Raw genomic sequence first — 16955 nt, forward strand, 5'->3', positions numbered from 1 at the left:
TGTCTCCTGCCATATTCTTTAAGTGATTAAAAACCTACTCTGAAATATTTGAGGTTATTTCTGGCATTGAAAACTATGTTTGGATATGGCATTTGCAGGTAAATGAATGGAACCAGAGAATATCAAGCTAAGTGAAATAAACCACTCCCCAAAAATAAAAGCCAAATAATTTCTCTGATAAGCAGATGCTGTTCTACAGTGTTTGTGGGGTGGGTAAGGAAGAACAAAGGAATTTTGGATTGTGCAGAGGGGAGTGAGGGGGAAGGGGGGCAGTGGGGATGGGAAGGACAGTAGAATGAGACAGACATTATGACCCTATATACAGGTATGATCACAAGACCAGCGTGACTTTGTACCATGTACAGGCAGAGGAGTGAAAAGCTATTCTATATTTGTATGCAATGTGTCAAAGTGCATTCTACTGTCATGTAAAACTAATTAGAGCCAATTAAAAAATCAATAATGTATAGTTTGGATGAATGATAGAATATATAAACACATGAAATCTTGGCTAATGAATTTTGATGTAAGTCTCACAAAATAGTGAAAACTCAGCCTAATAATCTTGGAATGAGATCAGAGGTGTGTTCAGAAAGTTAGAGATAAAACACAATCTCAAAAGAGAAAAAAAAAATGAGCTTTCACTTGTTGGTCTTGGGAAAAAAGTCTTTTCTATTCTTGGGTTGATTTTCTTTATACACACCCTACTGTCTCCAACTTCTGTCAACTGTACCATCTCACTAACTTATTTCTGACTCTCATCTTTGCTTGCCATCTGTAACAGGCGGAAGTGACTAGTAGCCAAACTCAATAGAGAGAATGAAAACAAAGTCACATATGAGAACCAGGCTACTGTGACTCAACCAAAGTGTAAATACAACCTTATTAAAAGCAAAAATGTTAAATGTTTAAATGTTATTAAATTAAATGTCAAAAACCATGATTCCTATAATATTTGAGCCAAACAGCTTTACTGCATAGAGTGAGCCACTTGTCATGGACTGGAAAAACACTATAGCCGCCTCTGCATTACAGAAGAGTCCCATACTGGACAGATATTCTTTTATTATTGTTAATTTTTATGTACCCTGGTGGTAGATTTTCTTCCTCACTATGAACCATGACCTTCAGATTATTCTTCATGGTAAATAAACATATCACTAATTGTCTCTCAGCCATTGTTTCCTTGTCACATCCACAAATCTAATAGTATAGATGCTACATCAACTTAGGATTGTGTTTATAGTTGGGGTGGAATATAATATGGTAAAGACTGTGGTGCTCAAAAGTGATATCTGGTGTGGGTGAATTCCCAAAAATAAAGGTGGAAATATTTTAAATCTGCAAGACATCTATATAAGTAGCTATAACAAAAGTGTAAGCCTTGCTTTAAAACTATGCATATCGAAGTTTCAAGATGGTGGCCTAGAGGGTGGCTGCATTTCATGTTGCTCCAGGATTCAGGATTCAAAAGAGGAGATATTGAGACACTTGGGACCAACTCAAAGCAGCCGGGTGACTCTCACCCATTGGGAAGGCCTCCTGGCTGGGACAGTGATCCCGGAACACAGGAAACTTTGTGAAGTAGAGCTGCCGGCGAGACGCCCCTCCCCCCACTGGAGCAGTGAACTCGGACAACTGGGAGCGCCGTAAAGGAGGCCGCTCGACACAGTGCTGGGACTCAGAGCAACCACTGGGGCTCCGGCAGTTGCCCAGGGGAGGAGTGGCGAGGAGAGGTGTGTGGACTCAGAGCACCGGGGCCTGCCCTGAGGAGGAGGAGGAGGAACGTGGCCGCGTGGATTCGGAGTGACTGCACCAGAGCTACAGGCGGTTTTCAGAGGAGAAGCCGCGCGGCAAGCTGTTTGGACTCAGAATGACTGCTCCTGAACCCCGGGGCCAGCCCTGAGGACGAGGAGGAGGAGGAGGAGCGCGGCCGCTTGGATTCGGAGTGACTACACCAGAGCTATAGGCGGTTGCCAGAGGAGGGGCTGCGCGGTGAGCTGTTTGGACTCAGACCACTTCTGAATCCCGGGGCCTGCCTGGAGGAGTAGGAGGAGGAGGAGGAGGAGTGCGGCGGGTCGTTTGGACTCGCAGTGACTGCATTAGCGCTCCAGGCGGCTGCTCAGAGGAGAAGGCGAGTGGTGAGTTGTTTGGACTTAAAGTGACAGCTCCTGAACACAGGGGGGCTGCCTGGATGAGAAGCGTGGTGGGTCGCTTGGTCTTGAGTGGCCGCACCAGAGCTCCAGGCGGTTGCCCAGAGGACCCGTGCAGTGGGTCACTTGGATTCAGAACCACTCAGAGTGACCACTCCTGAACACCCGGGGGATTATCTGGAGAAGGAGGAGGAATGGGGAGGGTCACTTCGACTTGGAGTGATTGATTGCCCAGGGCTACGGGTGATTGGTGGGAGGTGGAGGCACGCAGTGAGTTTCTTAGACTCCTAGTGACCGCACTGGAATACTGGGCGGCTGTCTGGAGGAAAGGCGTGTGGCAGGTCTCTGGGTCTCAGAGCGATTGTACGGGGCCCCAGGTGGCTGCTCAGAGGAGGGGCCGCATAGCCAGGTGATTAGGTGCAGAGCAGGGTCCCAGGATCTAGGAGGCTTCTTGGTGGAAGAGCCGCACAGAGACAGGCTTAGGGGCAGAGCAAAGGTTCCAGGCCTGCGGGCAGATTCTCTGAGGAGGGGCAGCCTAAGGAGATTTCTCTGTGAAGGGTGAGGCTCCCAGGCCCAGGAGGTAGGGCCGGGCCCCTAGGAACTTTGTAGAGGAAGGTAGCCCAGCCCAGGCGGTAGCTGTAAATTGAGGGGAACCTCTAGGAGGGAAGTGACCAGCGAGACCTCCCCACCGGCTGAGTCTTCCCTTCTGGGTGAGGTTTCCCCACAAAGACGGTAAAACCAGAGACTCATGCCCAAACAGGCCTTGCCTCAGCCCGCAGCCTAGGTCCCCTTTGGATGACCATTGGTCAACAAGTGGAGGCACCTCTACCCACTAGCAGGGATTATACCCCACCTGAAGGCCACCACCCCTAGAGAGGCAGCTTCCTTGTGGAGCACCGCATTATCAACTTCCTCCAAGACTTCAGCCTACTGAAGGCTAAGAGGGGATATATATAGAAATCTTCAGGGACATTGTACGTTAATAGAGGAAATCTGCAATATCTCAGCGATCCACTGATACCTGAACAATATGAGAAAACAAGGAAAGAAAATGCCCCAAACAAATCTAGATGTTACATCAATAAAACCCAATGACAGCATGGCAAAAGAAATGACAGAAAAGGAGTTCAGAATGTACATAATTAAAATGATCAGGGAAGCAAACGATGAGATGAAAGAGCAAATGCACGCACTGAATGATGGGATGAAAGAGCAAATGCAAGCACTGAATGATCGCACCAATCGACAATTAAAAGAGTGAATACAGGAAGCAAAAGATCATTTCAATAAAGAGTTACAGATATTGAAAAAAAACCAAACAGAAATCCTTGACATGAAGGAAACAATAAACCAAATTAAGAACTCCATAGAAAGCATGTCCAATAGGATAGAAAACCTGGAAGACAGAACCTCAGACATTGAAGACAATATATTTAACCTTGAAAACAAAGTTGAACAAACAGAGAAGATGGTAAGAAATCATGAACAGAATCTACAAGAACTATGGGATATCATGAAAAGGCCAAATTTAAGAATTATTGGGATTGAGGAAGGCCTAGAGAAACAAGCCAAAGGAATGAACAATTTATTCAATGAAATAATATCAGAAAATTTCCCAAATCTGAAGAATGAAATGGAAAATCAAGTTCAAGAGGCTTATAGGACTCCAAATACACAAAATTACAACAGACCCACACCAAGGCACATTATAATGAAAGTACCTAACATACAAAATAAAGACAAAATTTTAAAGGCTGTGAGAGAAAAGAACCAAATTACATTCAGGGGGAAAAAAAATACGGATATCAGCAGATTTTTCAATCCAGACCCTAAAAGCTAGAAGGGCCTGGAACAACATTTTTCAAGCCCTGAAAGAAAATGGATGCCAACCAAGAATCTTATACCCAGCAAAACTTACCTTCAAATTTGACGATGGAATAAAATCCTTCCATGATAAACAAAAGCTAAAAGAATTTACAAAAAGAAAGCCAGCATTACAGAACATTCTCAGCAAAATATTCCATGAGGAAGAGATGAAAAACAAAGAAGCAAATCAGCAAAGGGAGGAATTATCCTAAAGGAATTGTCAAATAAAGGAGGAAACAAGTCGTGTCAAACAAATAAATAAATAAAATTTAAAAAATGAACCAAATGACCGGGAAACCAAATCATATCTCTATAATAACCCTGAATGTTAATGGCCTGAATTCATCAATCAAAAGACATAGACTGGCAGATTGGATTAAAAACAAAGATCCAACAATATGTTGCCTGTATGAGACTCACTTCATAGAAAAAGATACCCATAGACTAAAGGTGAAAGGATGGGGAAAAACATACCATGAACATGGACTCAGCAAAAAAGCTGGAGTATTCATCCTCATTTCAGATAATGTGGACTTCAAGCCAAAACTAGTCAGAAGGGATAAAGAAGGACATTTCATACTGCTTAAGGGAAGCATAAATCAGCAAGATATAACAATCATAAACATCTATGCCCCAAACAGTGGCTCATCCACGTATGTCAAACAAATCCTTCTCAATTTCAGAAACCAAATAGACCATAACACAATAATACTAGGTGATTTTAACACGCCTCTCTCACGACTGGACAGATCTTCCAGACAAAAATTGAACAAAGAATCCATAGATCTCAATAACACAATCAGTAATTTAGACTTAACGGACATTTATAGAATATACCATCCAACCAAGAGCAAATACACTTTCTTCTCAGCAGCACATGGATCCTTCTCTAAAATAGACCATATATTATGCCACAAAACTAATGTTAGCAAATACAAGAAGATAGAGACACTACCATGTATTCTATCAGATCATAATGGATTGAAGTTAGAAATAAATGAAAGAGTAAAACACAGAAACTATTCCAACATCTGGAGATTAAACAATATGCTATTATTTGATGAATGGATAACAGAAGATATTAGGAAGGAAATTAAAAAATTCTTAGAGGTAAATGAGAACAAGAAATATCATATCAAAATCTTTGGGACACTATGAAAGCAGTTCTTAGAGGGAAATTTATTTCATGGAGCGCATTTAATAAAAGAAGTAAAACTCAACAAATAAACGACCTAACACTACAGCTCAAAGCCCTAGAAAAAGAAGAACAGAACAGCACCAAAAGTAGTAGAAGACAGGAAATAGTTAAACTCAGAGCTGAAATCAATGAAATTGAAACAAAAGAAACAATACAAAAAATTGACAAAATAAATAGTTGGTTCTTTGAAAAAATAAACAAAATTGATAAACCTTTAGCCACACTAACAAAGAGAAGACGAGAGAAAACCCAAATCACTAAAATTCGGAATGAACAAGGAAATATCACAGCAGACAGGATTGAAATACAAAACATAATTAGAAGCTATTTTGAAATCTATACTCCAACAAAATAGAAAATTTCGAAGACATCAACAGGTTTCTAGAGACATATGAATTGCCTAAACTGAACGAGGAGGACATAAACAATTTAAATAGACCAATTTCAAGTACTGAAATAGAAGAAGTCATCAAAAGCCTACCAACAAAGAAAAGTCCGGGACCAGATGGGTTCTCAGCTGAATTCTACAAAACCTTTAAAGAAGAGCTCATTCCAATACTTCTCAAAGTATTTCATAAAATAGAAGAGGAGGGAACCCTCCCAAACTCATTCTATGAAGCCAATATCACACTGATACCTAAACCAGACAGAGACTCATCAAGGAAAGAAAATTTCAGACCAATATCCTTAATGAACATTGACGCAAAAATTCTCAACAAAATTTTAGCAAATTGCATACAAAGACATATTAAAAAGATAGTGCACCATGATCAAGTGGGTTTCATCCCAGGGATGCAAGGTTGGCTCAACATCAGGAAATCAATAAACGTAATTCACCATATTAATAGACTTAAAGACAAGAATCACATGATTACTTCAATAGATGCAGAAAAAGCATTTGATAAAATACAGCACCCCTTCATGCTCAAAACACTAGAAAAAATAGGGATAGTGGGAACATTCCTTAACATTGTAAAGGCCATTTATGCTAAGCCCATTGCTAATATCATTCTAAATGGTGAAAAACTGAAAGCATTCCCCCTAAAAACTGGAACAAGGCAGGGATGCCCTCTTTCACCACTTCTATTCAACATCATTCTTGAGACTCTGGCCAGAGCAATTAGACAAACCAAAGAAATTAAAGGGATACTAATTGGAAAAGAAGAACTCAAACTATCCCTGTTCGCTGATGACATGATTATATATTTAGAGGAACCTGGAAATTCCACCAGAAAACTCTTAGAACTCATAAGTGAATTCAGTAAAGTAGCAGGTTACAAGATCAATGCCCATAAATCAAACGCATTTTTATACATAAGTGATGATCTTCAGAAAGAGAAATTAGGAAAACTACCCCATTCTCAATAGCCTCGAAAAAAATAAAATACTTGGGAATCAATCTCACAAAAGAGGTGAAAAACCTATACAATGAGAACTATTCAACACTAAAGAAAGAAATTAAAGAACACCTTAGAAAATGGAAAGATCTTCCATGTTCTTGGATAGGAAGAATTAATATTGTCAAAATGGCCATACTACCTAAAGTACTATACAAATTCAATGGAATTCCAATTAAAATCCCAATGATGTACCTTACAGAAATAGAGCAAGCAATTATGAAATTCATCTGGAAGAATAAGAAGCACAGAATAGCTAAAGCAATCCTTAGCAGGAAGAGTGAAACAGCGGGTATTGCAATACCAGATCCTCAACTCTACTACAAAGCAATAGTAACAAAAACAGCATGGTATTGGTACCAAAATAGAAAGGTAGATCAATGGTACAGAATAGAGGACACGGACACAAACCCAAATAAATACAATTGTCTCATACTAGACAAAGGTGCCAAAAATATGCAATGGAGAAAAGATAGCCTCTTCAACAAATGGTGCTGGGAGAATTGGAAATCCATATGCAACAGAATGAAACTAAACCCATATCTCTCACCGTGCACGAAACTAAACTCAGAATGGATTAAGGACCTCGGAATCAGACCAGAGACCCTGCAGATTATAGAAGAAAAAGTAGGTCCAAATCTTCACCTTGTTGGTCTAGGATCAGACTTCCTTAACAGGAGTCCCATAGCACAAGAAATAAAAGCTAGAATCAACCACTGGGATAGATTCAAACTAAAAAGCTTTCTCTCAGCAAAGGAAACTATCAGCAATGCGAAGAAAGAGCCTACAGAGTGGGAGAATATCTTTGCAATCATACTTCAGTTAGAGCACTAATCTCCAGAATCTATAAAGAACTCAAAAAACTCTACTCCAAGAATTCAAATAATCCAGTCGACAAATGGGCTAAGGAAATGAATAGACACTTCACAGAAGAAGATCTACAAACAATCAACAAATATATGGAAAAATGTTCAACATCTCTAGTAATAAGATGCAAATCAAAATGCAAATCAAAACCATCCTAAGATTCCATCTCACCCCAATTAGAATGGCTATTATCAAGAATACGAGCAACAACAGGTGTTAACGAGGATGTGCGGAGAAAGGTACACTCATACATTGCTGGTGGGGCTGCAAATTAGTGCAGCCATTCTGGAAAGCAGTGTGGAGATTCCTTAGAAAACTTGGAATGGACCCTCCATTTGACCCAGCTATCCCACTCCTTGGCCTATACCCAAAGGACTTAAAATCAGCATACTACAGAGATACAACCACATCAATGTTCATAGCTTCTCAATTCACAATAGCCAGACTGTGGAACCAACCTAGATGCCCTTCAATTGATGAATGGATAAAGAAACTGTGGTATATATATATACAATATAATATTACTCAGCCATAAAGAATGATAAAATTATGGCATTTGCAGGCAAATGGATGAAATTGGAGAATATCATGCTAAGTGAGATAAGCCAATCTCAAAAAGCCAAAGGACGAATGATATCGCTAATAAGTGGAGGATGACACTTAATGGGGGGGAGGGAAGGGTTAGTGTTAGGGTTAGAGTTAGAGTTAGGGAGGGGGGCAAGTATGGAGGAAGGAAGTACTATAGAGGGTAAAGTGGTGGGAGGGGTGGGGGGAAGGGAAAAAATAACAATGAATCAAACAACATTACTCTATGTAAATTTATGATTACACAAATGGTATGCCTTTATGCCATGTGCAAACAGAGAAACAACATGTATCCCATTTGTTTACAATAAAAAAATAAATAAAAAAAAGTAAAACTTTGCATATCCGTGGCTAGTGCCCCAGCTTGGAGAAGCATGCACTGGGCTTCCATGTGCCTCTAGTAGATCAATTATGAAATGAAAAGTAGATTTATGCTCCTCACAGTATGTTGATAATTAATATCACATTCTGGCATTTTCTGGAAATATAACAAACTATTCTAAGATAGTCTGGACTCATTATTCCAGGAATATGAACTATGCAAACATCTGTATTTTTAACTATGCCCTCTAGTTATTTTCATACAGTCAATCGAACATCTGCATACTTAGATTAAAAAATGGGGAATAGATGATTCTTGCTGTACTTAGAAAACAAGAGATAAATGCATAAATGCGAATCCAACAGCTCCATCTGCTCTAGTAAAACTGAACTGAATTTAGAAAACTGGATTATATGTATGTTTTCCATTCAATAACTTTTTCCCACACTAGTCTTTTCATTATGCCATTGAACTAATGGATTAATCTCTTGGGGGTACTTGTGATATCAGAATGCTGATGCCCCTGGGAAAGTACCAGTTTACTGATTTGTGCTTTTTAAAGATAAAGTAGAACACATAGAAGATGACTCAATTTTCCATCAGTGGCTTTATAGACTAACACTCTTTCATAAAAGTTTCTCTGAGTCAGTCTCCATCGGAGGAGCTCATAGAGTCTTGTGTGATTCCTAAGAAGATGAATGAGAATCATGAGAACTCACACTCTCCCCAGTCTAGTGAAAGGAGGTGGTCAACAGAGCATTTGATTCTGTGACTGCAGGAGCATAAGCATGGCTGCCACCCTGGAGTATGATGGTCTTGCAGTCACAAAATGGCAGTCATGACTTTGGTTGGAGACTTTAAAAAAAAAAAAGCATTTACTTTTTAAAAGCTAATGTGTGCATTACAGGAAAAATAAAAACACAAGCAGTAACAAAGTCATCCAGTCACAAGCAGCTTAGTTGGATGTGTGTATATGTATATAACAGCAGAAAAAGCTTGTATGTATCGAGCTTTTACACTCATCATGAATATTCACCCATTCAAAATCCCAAAGCTACATGAGTATTTTTGATAACCAAGAATACACTATATGCACTCAATCTGTTATCCTTTCTTGGGGACAAAAATTTTACCAAAGGCCAGTGGCAACAGACATCTAGACATTGGTAGAATTAAAACTAAAATAATGCATTCCCTTAATGATAAATTAAAATGAGACAAAGCAACAGAAAACACCAAGATTATTTCATTACCAGATTTCTACTACTAAAATATTAGCAAGAATGCATGTTCCCAATGAATTAAAATATTCCTACAGTACAGCCAGAGGATGCACATCGACTGGCTCACATCAAAATGTAAATCCTTGAGCACTTGCTCCCATCTTTCAGTATTTGTGTCCTTGTGCCCCTCTGCTGCTAGCTTAATGACCAAGTCCTGATACACACTGCCCAGGGTGGTGGGCGGGGGAATGAGAAAGTATACATAGAGAAGCACTCTGTGCCCCTTAGTTCAGATTGTCTAACCATTGTTATATGTGCAGTTTAGTTAATATTGCTGGGTATTAAAGAATAAGTCCTAATGCCCAAAGTTTAAAAGTAGCAAAATAATCCCTATATAAATAACCTCTTGTTAGTTTTTAGGAAGAACTATCTTCTGGGAATGACCTTTGTTAATTTACCTCTGGGAGCTAGGGGTAGTGCTGAATTTAGTCACTGGAATGGTGAAGAGGCACTGGAATGATGAAGAGGAAGAAGGGGGAGGGGGAGGGCTCTTTGCTAGTATCTCCATATCTGGACAGGTGTAGATTATAACCACAGATCTGTATGTGCGTTTTTGGTAAAGTAGTTGTGTTCATTGTGCACAAAGTTCATACTGTGTTTCACAACATTAACTTCTCTGAGATCAGCTTTGTCCAGCCTCAGCATAGGAGTAAAATAGTCTGACATTTGTCTTTCTATGTTTGACTTATTTCATATTATTCCTTCCATGTCTCTCCATGCTGTTGCAAATAACAGGATTTCATCTTGCTCATGGCATGGTAGTAGTCCATGAGTTACCTACACCACATTTCTTTGCTCATTCCTCACTTGATGGGCATCAAGATAGATATCTTGGTTATTATGAATAGTTTGGCAATAAAAATGGGAGGACAGCTGTCTCTTTGACACAAGATTATATTTCCTTTGGAAATTTCCCCAGTGGTGGAACTGCTGGATCACACAGTAATTCTAATTTTACTTTTTTATGGAGTCTCCTTAAAAAAAGGCAGTTTTAATTTACTTTCCCACAAACAGTGTATAAGAAAGGCTTTTGAAAGTTTTTTATATAAGCAGATTTTCTTCCAACTGAAAGTCTGACTGTGGACCAGCTTCTTCGGAGGCACAGGGAGAGACATACATAATGAAAATTTCTTTATATTATCCTTAAATTTTCTTTATATTAGGAAATAGCCAAGGCATCTTGCTTAATCCCTTCATGGCCATTGTCCTGTGGGCTACACAGTTGAATAATAAATATGCAAGCTTAGCCTGTTTGGGGAATGGCACCTACTTAGAACTGGCTGCTGATAGAGTGAAGAAGAGCAAATGTGGGGGAGGGTGATGTGTCAGGCATTGTGTATCTGCTTCTATATTTACCTTATCTATCAACCACCTTCAACTTGAAGAAAAGCAGGGAAACTAAGGTGTCAAGAAGGTGAGTGACTTGTTGAAGGTCACATGGTTAGTGGTTAAATCCAGGTTCATTTGATTCCACGGACCCTGCTCTTTCACCTCCATTCTGTGCCTATATATTTGAAATAGATTTTGAGGGATTTGAGCCTAAAGATTTCAAAAATAGCATTAGCAAAAGAATGAAGGCAGCCTGTGTTGTAGGCGAGATACAGCTAAACATCGAGGAAGACAGATAACTGGGCAGTGGTGAGGGTCTGGAGCCTGGCAGGAGTGTGCAATGTGGGAGCATCATTAGTCAGACAGGCTCACTTAAGAGGACACTGGGTGTTGGCAGGCAAGGGAAGGTCAATATGTGTTTGAATCCTACAAAAGAAGATCATTCTCTTCAATAGACGTATGACCCAAATCTTTGGGGAACATTTCTTAGGAGGTGTAGAGGTTGTCCTGCTTATGGTGATGGCCTATGACCGCTAAGTGGCCATCTGCAAGCCCTTGCACTATACAACCATCATGAACCGAAGAGTTTGTATGTTGCTAGTAGGAGTGTCCTGGATGGGAGGCTTTCTCCATGCCACCATCCAGCTCCTCTTCATCTTCCCATGACCCTTCTGTGGCCCTAACATCATAGATCACTTTATGTGTGACATGAATCTTCTGCTCAGTCTGACCTGCACTGATACCCACCCTCTGGGGCTCTTTGTCATTGCCAACAGTGGGCTCATCTGCCTGGTAATCTTCCTCCTCCTGCTGATCTCCTACGTGGTCATCCTGTGCTCTCTGAGGACACAGAGTCTAGAAGGTAGCACAAAGCCCTGTCCACCTGTGTCTCCCACATCACAGTGATCCTTTTACTCTTTCCTTCCTTATTTGTGTACCTGAGACCTGCAGGTCTACCTATTGACAAGGCAGTTGCTGCTTTCTACACTACGATAACTCCCATGTTAAAATCTTTGATCTACACCTTGAGAAATGCCCAGATGAAAAGTACCATTAGAAAATTACTTACTAGGAAGTTTCTTTCTGTTGACAAACATTCCTGAAGAGCAACAGTGATTTAACTGAGGAAAGGCCCTTTTGCATGATCTTAGCAAGCAGCACTTATGAGATTTAAAAAAAAAAAAAAATATTCAAAATTCTTTTGATCAATCTCTTGAGATTTAGCAAATTATGTTTTGTTTGGATCATGAATCCCAGTATTATTCATAAATGTAAAACATGAAGAATTAAAATCAAAAGCTAATTTTCAAAACACCATTGCTTTCAAGGAAGGAAAATAACTACTTCATGACTACTCTGCATATTTGGAAACTTTTATCAAATCAGGGCTTGCTTTTGCTGCCTTCATTTCCATACATGGATTCATATGTTGAGCCAACAAAAATTAAATAGTTACATATGTTGGTATGTAGCAAAAATGATTATAACAATCAAAAGAAATAAGCAGAGCATAATTACTGTCCTCATTTTATCTGTCAGGAAACTAATAGAAAGAAGTTATCTGAATCCATGTATCAATTATCCTGAAATCAGAATATGATAGATTTCTGGATCATATTCTTAATTCCTATATTATAAGGCCAAGTAATTATAATAAATAGATCATGTTATTGTAGTAATTACCATTTATGAAAAAAGATAGTATTGGACACACTGCATACACTAGTTGAATTTCATACCTAAATATCTAATGATTTTCATAAAAAATTCTTATAAAATGCATATCACAATTGATGATAATATGTTTTGAGGAGTATTATGGTAACTAAGGACTTTAGAGCTAAAAAACTGAAGCAACATTAACTTTTGATTGGAAGTAATGCAGACTCAACCAAATTTCCTTGTGATCTTGAGACAGCATCTGTACACTCAATTCACTCTACTCTGATAATCCAGGAGAATGAGGGGTGAGTCAAATCAAAGAAGGCTTGAATTTCAGACAGGAACTCCTAGTTGATTAATGCACAGATGGACTCCACTAAGTAGTTGCCTGATGGCAAACAATATTTTCTAGAGTTTGGCAAAACATTTTGCCCATGATAAATAGTGAATAAATAATGAATGTTAAATGTAACATAAATAAGTTCAATAAAATATACAGTAAAAAAAAAATACTGAAAACTAAAGTTTTTTTATTTTTTTTTTTACTCAGTCAGACTGACCTCTAAGGGAAATCACAATTTGTTTTTATCCCTGTGTAAACTGAGGAATGAGAAAGAACTTAGAACGAGTTTCTCAGTATATGATCATATATTATATTGTGATATTCCCCCAACAAGATTTCATGGTCCTCGGCTTATGGGCTGTTTATCATTTTTCTGTTACCTGGTGGTCACATTTCCTTAGTAAAACCTATTTTGTCAAGAAGGTGCATCTGTCTATACAAAACAATCTCAGGATTATTTTTTGTTCAATACTTCCTTCACTCATTAACAAACCCCAAGATTTGATTCCAAAAGTATTAATATTTGGGGGACTTCTGAGGTGAATAAAACATGCCTAGGTTCTTCTTTTATGGTGCTTAGGTGAGAGATATCAGAAGGAAGTAGAAAAAGACCAATGAGTGTTATATGCACATGTTAAGATGGACAGGGTTCTATGAAAACATATTGGATAGACAACAAACAAAGACCTGGGGAGCAGGAAAGGAGAGCAAAGGGTCAAGAGGTTGGATCAAAGAATTCCTATAACAGGTAAGTTAAAAACAAAATATTCAGGAAACCTAAATCATTCAACATGGCTGTGATTATTAATTTATATTTTTATTCAACATTCATTCACTGAAACCCAAGTGCCAGGCACAAAGCTGAACACCAACCTAGTGTAAAGGTAAACCGTAACTCCTGAGAATGAGACAAGAACAGACAAGATCAAAAAAGATCTCAAAGTCATGTTAAAGCTTAATGGTAGAAACCTTGGGCAAATATAGAAAGTATCCCTAAGGTGGTGAATGATTCAATTGTATTTCAGATTACAACAACTTGGTCCCAGTATGAGCAGGAGGAGAACAGAAGCTAGTATAATGATCTGACGGTGAAAGGCTGGGATTGAAATCTGGTCCTGCTGGTGAAGAGACAGAGTGTGGTAGACACTTGAATCATGCTCAAATTCCACCAGCAGGCCACTGTGCACAAGACCCAGGTGCTGTGGCTCTGGGCTGCTTAGAGTTCACAGCCCTAACCTTCTCTGGACAAGTACACCAAAGAAAGTAGGAGATTTTATCCAGGGATTATTTCCACTATTTTATGGTTCTCAAGTGGAAAAATAAAAGACTATCACAAGAGTCTTAAAAAGGTTGTGTGTGCCTTTCCCCCTGCAGAACAAATTATGTACTACAATTTTAACAGTGGTCAACTTCATGCTTTGAATGTAGCCCTTGCTGCTCTAAAACAGACCTATTTTTTACCTTCTCCCTCTTTCCTTTCCTCATTTCTTCTCCATAATCCCTCCTCCTAATCTCAGGAGAATATTGGGATCCCTTTGAATCAACTCTTTAAAATCTCTCTGTTGCCCCTGATGGAGGGAATCACAGACTCTGGGACAGGAGTCCCCTTGTATTTCTCTTTCTCTAGCAAATCAATGAGGTTTCTTTTTCTTTTTTCTCAAAAGCTTCCTTCCTTACTGGATCGGCATCAGGGATGGGGCTGAGCTTCAGGTCACACAATGAGCACTCCACAGCTGCCAAGGCCCAGGCTAGAGCCTGACTTCATGGCACCACATACTTTTCTCCCCCTCTCATCAGACTCCTTCAGTCCCTGCTTCCATTTGACACATTCATAGAAATCCCACTTCAGGTTCATTAGCACAAACTGAAATAGGGAAACAGTTCCCTATATATTTAGAAGTTATAGACAAAGTGATCAATTGATTTGGAAGATTAGAAAGACAGGAGTCATGGGTGAGATGCATGTTCTGGCTTCCATCACTAGATGGATTAGGAACTGAGGAGATAGAGTGGAGAGAACTTTGCAAGTGAAAAGGGCCTCTCCATCTCCAGTAGAGGGGCTCTGAAACCACCAGTAGGTGGTCTCCCCAGCCTGGCTAAGGAATGCTGCAACAGTGCCTGAAGAAACCACAGAGGCTGCCCCCTGAGGAAGTTTCCCTGAGGTAAGGCTGACTCGCTTTAGGACTGACTCTTAGCCCAGACCCCTTCTTGATTCCTAGACCTCTAGCTGGACTCAAGTCCTAGCAGGATCCTAGAGAAGCTCAATGTGTGACCATGAAAATGTGAAATATACTCCAAGGGCTTCAAGATCTTTCTAATTTATTAAGACATGAAGGCAGGAATATATGTGTTAATACACGTTAAGATTATGCAAAAATGATGAAATAAATGTAAATTTGGATCAGGTCAAATTTACTGATACAGGCTCCACTAAGCAAAGATTGTTAATTTAGCACTACAGCTCAGGGAATTGAAAGGGCCTCTATTTGGCTATTTGTAATAAGAATCAAATGAGGCTCACAGTGAGTGAACTAGAAAGGGACTCAAAGGCACAGAGAAATCAAAATGCAGTGCAATTTGTCACTTAAGACCTATTCACCCAGTAGACTAATCCAAAAGACTAACCTCCATCACAACTGTCAGTAGTAATTTTATGAGCGGAGCCCTGACATCCTTGAAGACTTCTGTGAGTGCTTGTCCCTGTCAGAGGAGCCCCTCAGTGGAAACTGTGGTCCCTGGACTGGAAACTCTGAGTGCAAAGTGAATAATTGGCCCAGGGAAAGCAAGGGGACAAGTGGCAGCACTCCACATCCCAGGTTTTGGTGTTGTGTCTACCAGAGTTTGAGGGAGGATAGAAGGACTTAGACAGCCAGGGCAAGATGGTGAGTAAGGAAGTCAGGAGATGGGCCAGAACAAAGGAGCGTGGAGAGGATCTGCTTGATGAAAGTGCTCCTGGAGACAGGGGGGATCCAGTCAGACTGACATGTTGGTACTCCTGCCCCTAGTGGGAATCCAATAGAAAAACTAAAGCAGGCAAGTGGACAGAGGGGACCACCATTCAATAATAGGGAGGAAACTGTGGATGGGGAGAAGATAAGGAAAAGAGGAAATTCCAGAAACCATAAAAAAAAAAAAAAAAAAAAAAAAAAAAAAGCTGAAACTACTCCACCAAATTTCTGGGTTCTCTTTGGGGAAATGTGTCTCCGTCACTTTTTCAATAAACCTGCTGCTTGCTCACTCTGTGTCTCTTTCTTCAATTATTTGCTGAACAGAGACAATGGACCCAACGTCCCTAGATGGTAACAAGCGAACATCAGAGTTAAAGAAGAAACCTGCTGACCTGAAAAGACCTCTGATCTTGGCTGGTTGATTTTAGGCTTCCTAGTAGTGAAGTACTGTAGAAATCCTAAGGAGTTTTTACTTGATATATTTAAGCAGAAAAGTTCAAGTGAATGAAATAAAAACTGAATCCTCAAATCAGAAAGTCATGTTCCCTCAATCAACTTCCAGACTTGAGCCATTCTGCATTACAGACCCCTAAAATCAAAGAGAAATTGAACATGCCTGAGGTAGGAGCCAGGAGCAACTGCTTGGGATTTATGTGAATATGTCTCCCCACCTTGTTCAATACCTGAAAGTGTTTTTCAGGTTAACCATTCATTAGGCAAAGAGAAATAATCAGGCATTGCTGTGACTACTGAACCTATGGAGCGAAGAATATTATGGTGGAAAAGGCCAAGCAGGAACTAGTAGAACTGTCTCTATCCAGAGAAATAGTGAAACAAAAGCAAACTTCTGGTTTGCATGGTAAACATAGTATTGTATTACTATTTACAAAGATCAATTGCATTCCTAGAGAGATTTCAGAGATTGCTGCCATCATCAGGGACTTGAAAGATCCATCAATGGTGATTCTCACCACATTATATTGAACTGCTTGTTCTGTGCAA

General features: G+C 39.7%; 1 pseudogene across 1 annotated transcript in view; it reads left to right on the plus strand.

Moving 5' to 3' along the window:
• Positions 1-12103, plus strand: part of LOC306639736 (olfactory receptor 4C46-like) — a 111045-nt pseudogene extending 98942 nt beyond the window's left edge. The window contains exon 3 of the transcript in view: positions 11538-12103. The product of the transcript in view is annotated as an olfactory receptor 4C46-like (transcript). The remainder of the gene's footprint in view (positions 1-11537) is intronic.
• Positions 12104-16955: the final 4852 nt, after the last annotated feature.

Source organism: Sciurus vulgaris (assembly GCF_902686455.1).
Source record: "Sciurus vulgaris genome assembly, chromosome: 11".
Classification (NCBI taxonomy): domain Eukaryota; kingdom Metazoa; phylum Chordata; class Mammalia; order Rodentia; family Sciuridae; genus Sciurus; species Sciurus vulgaris.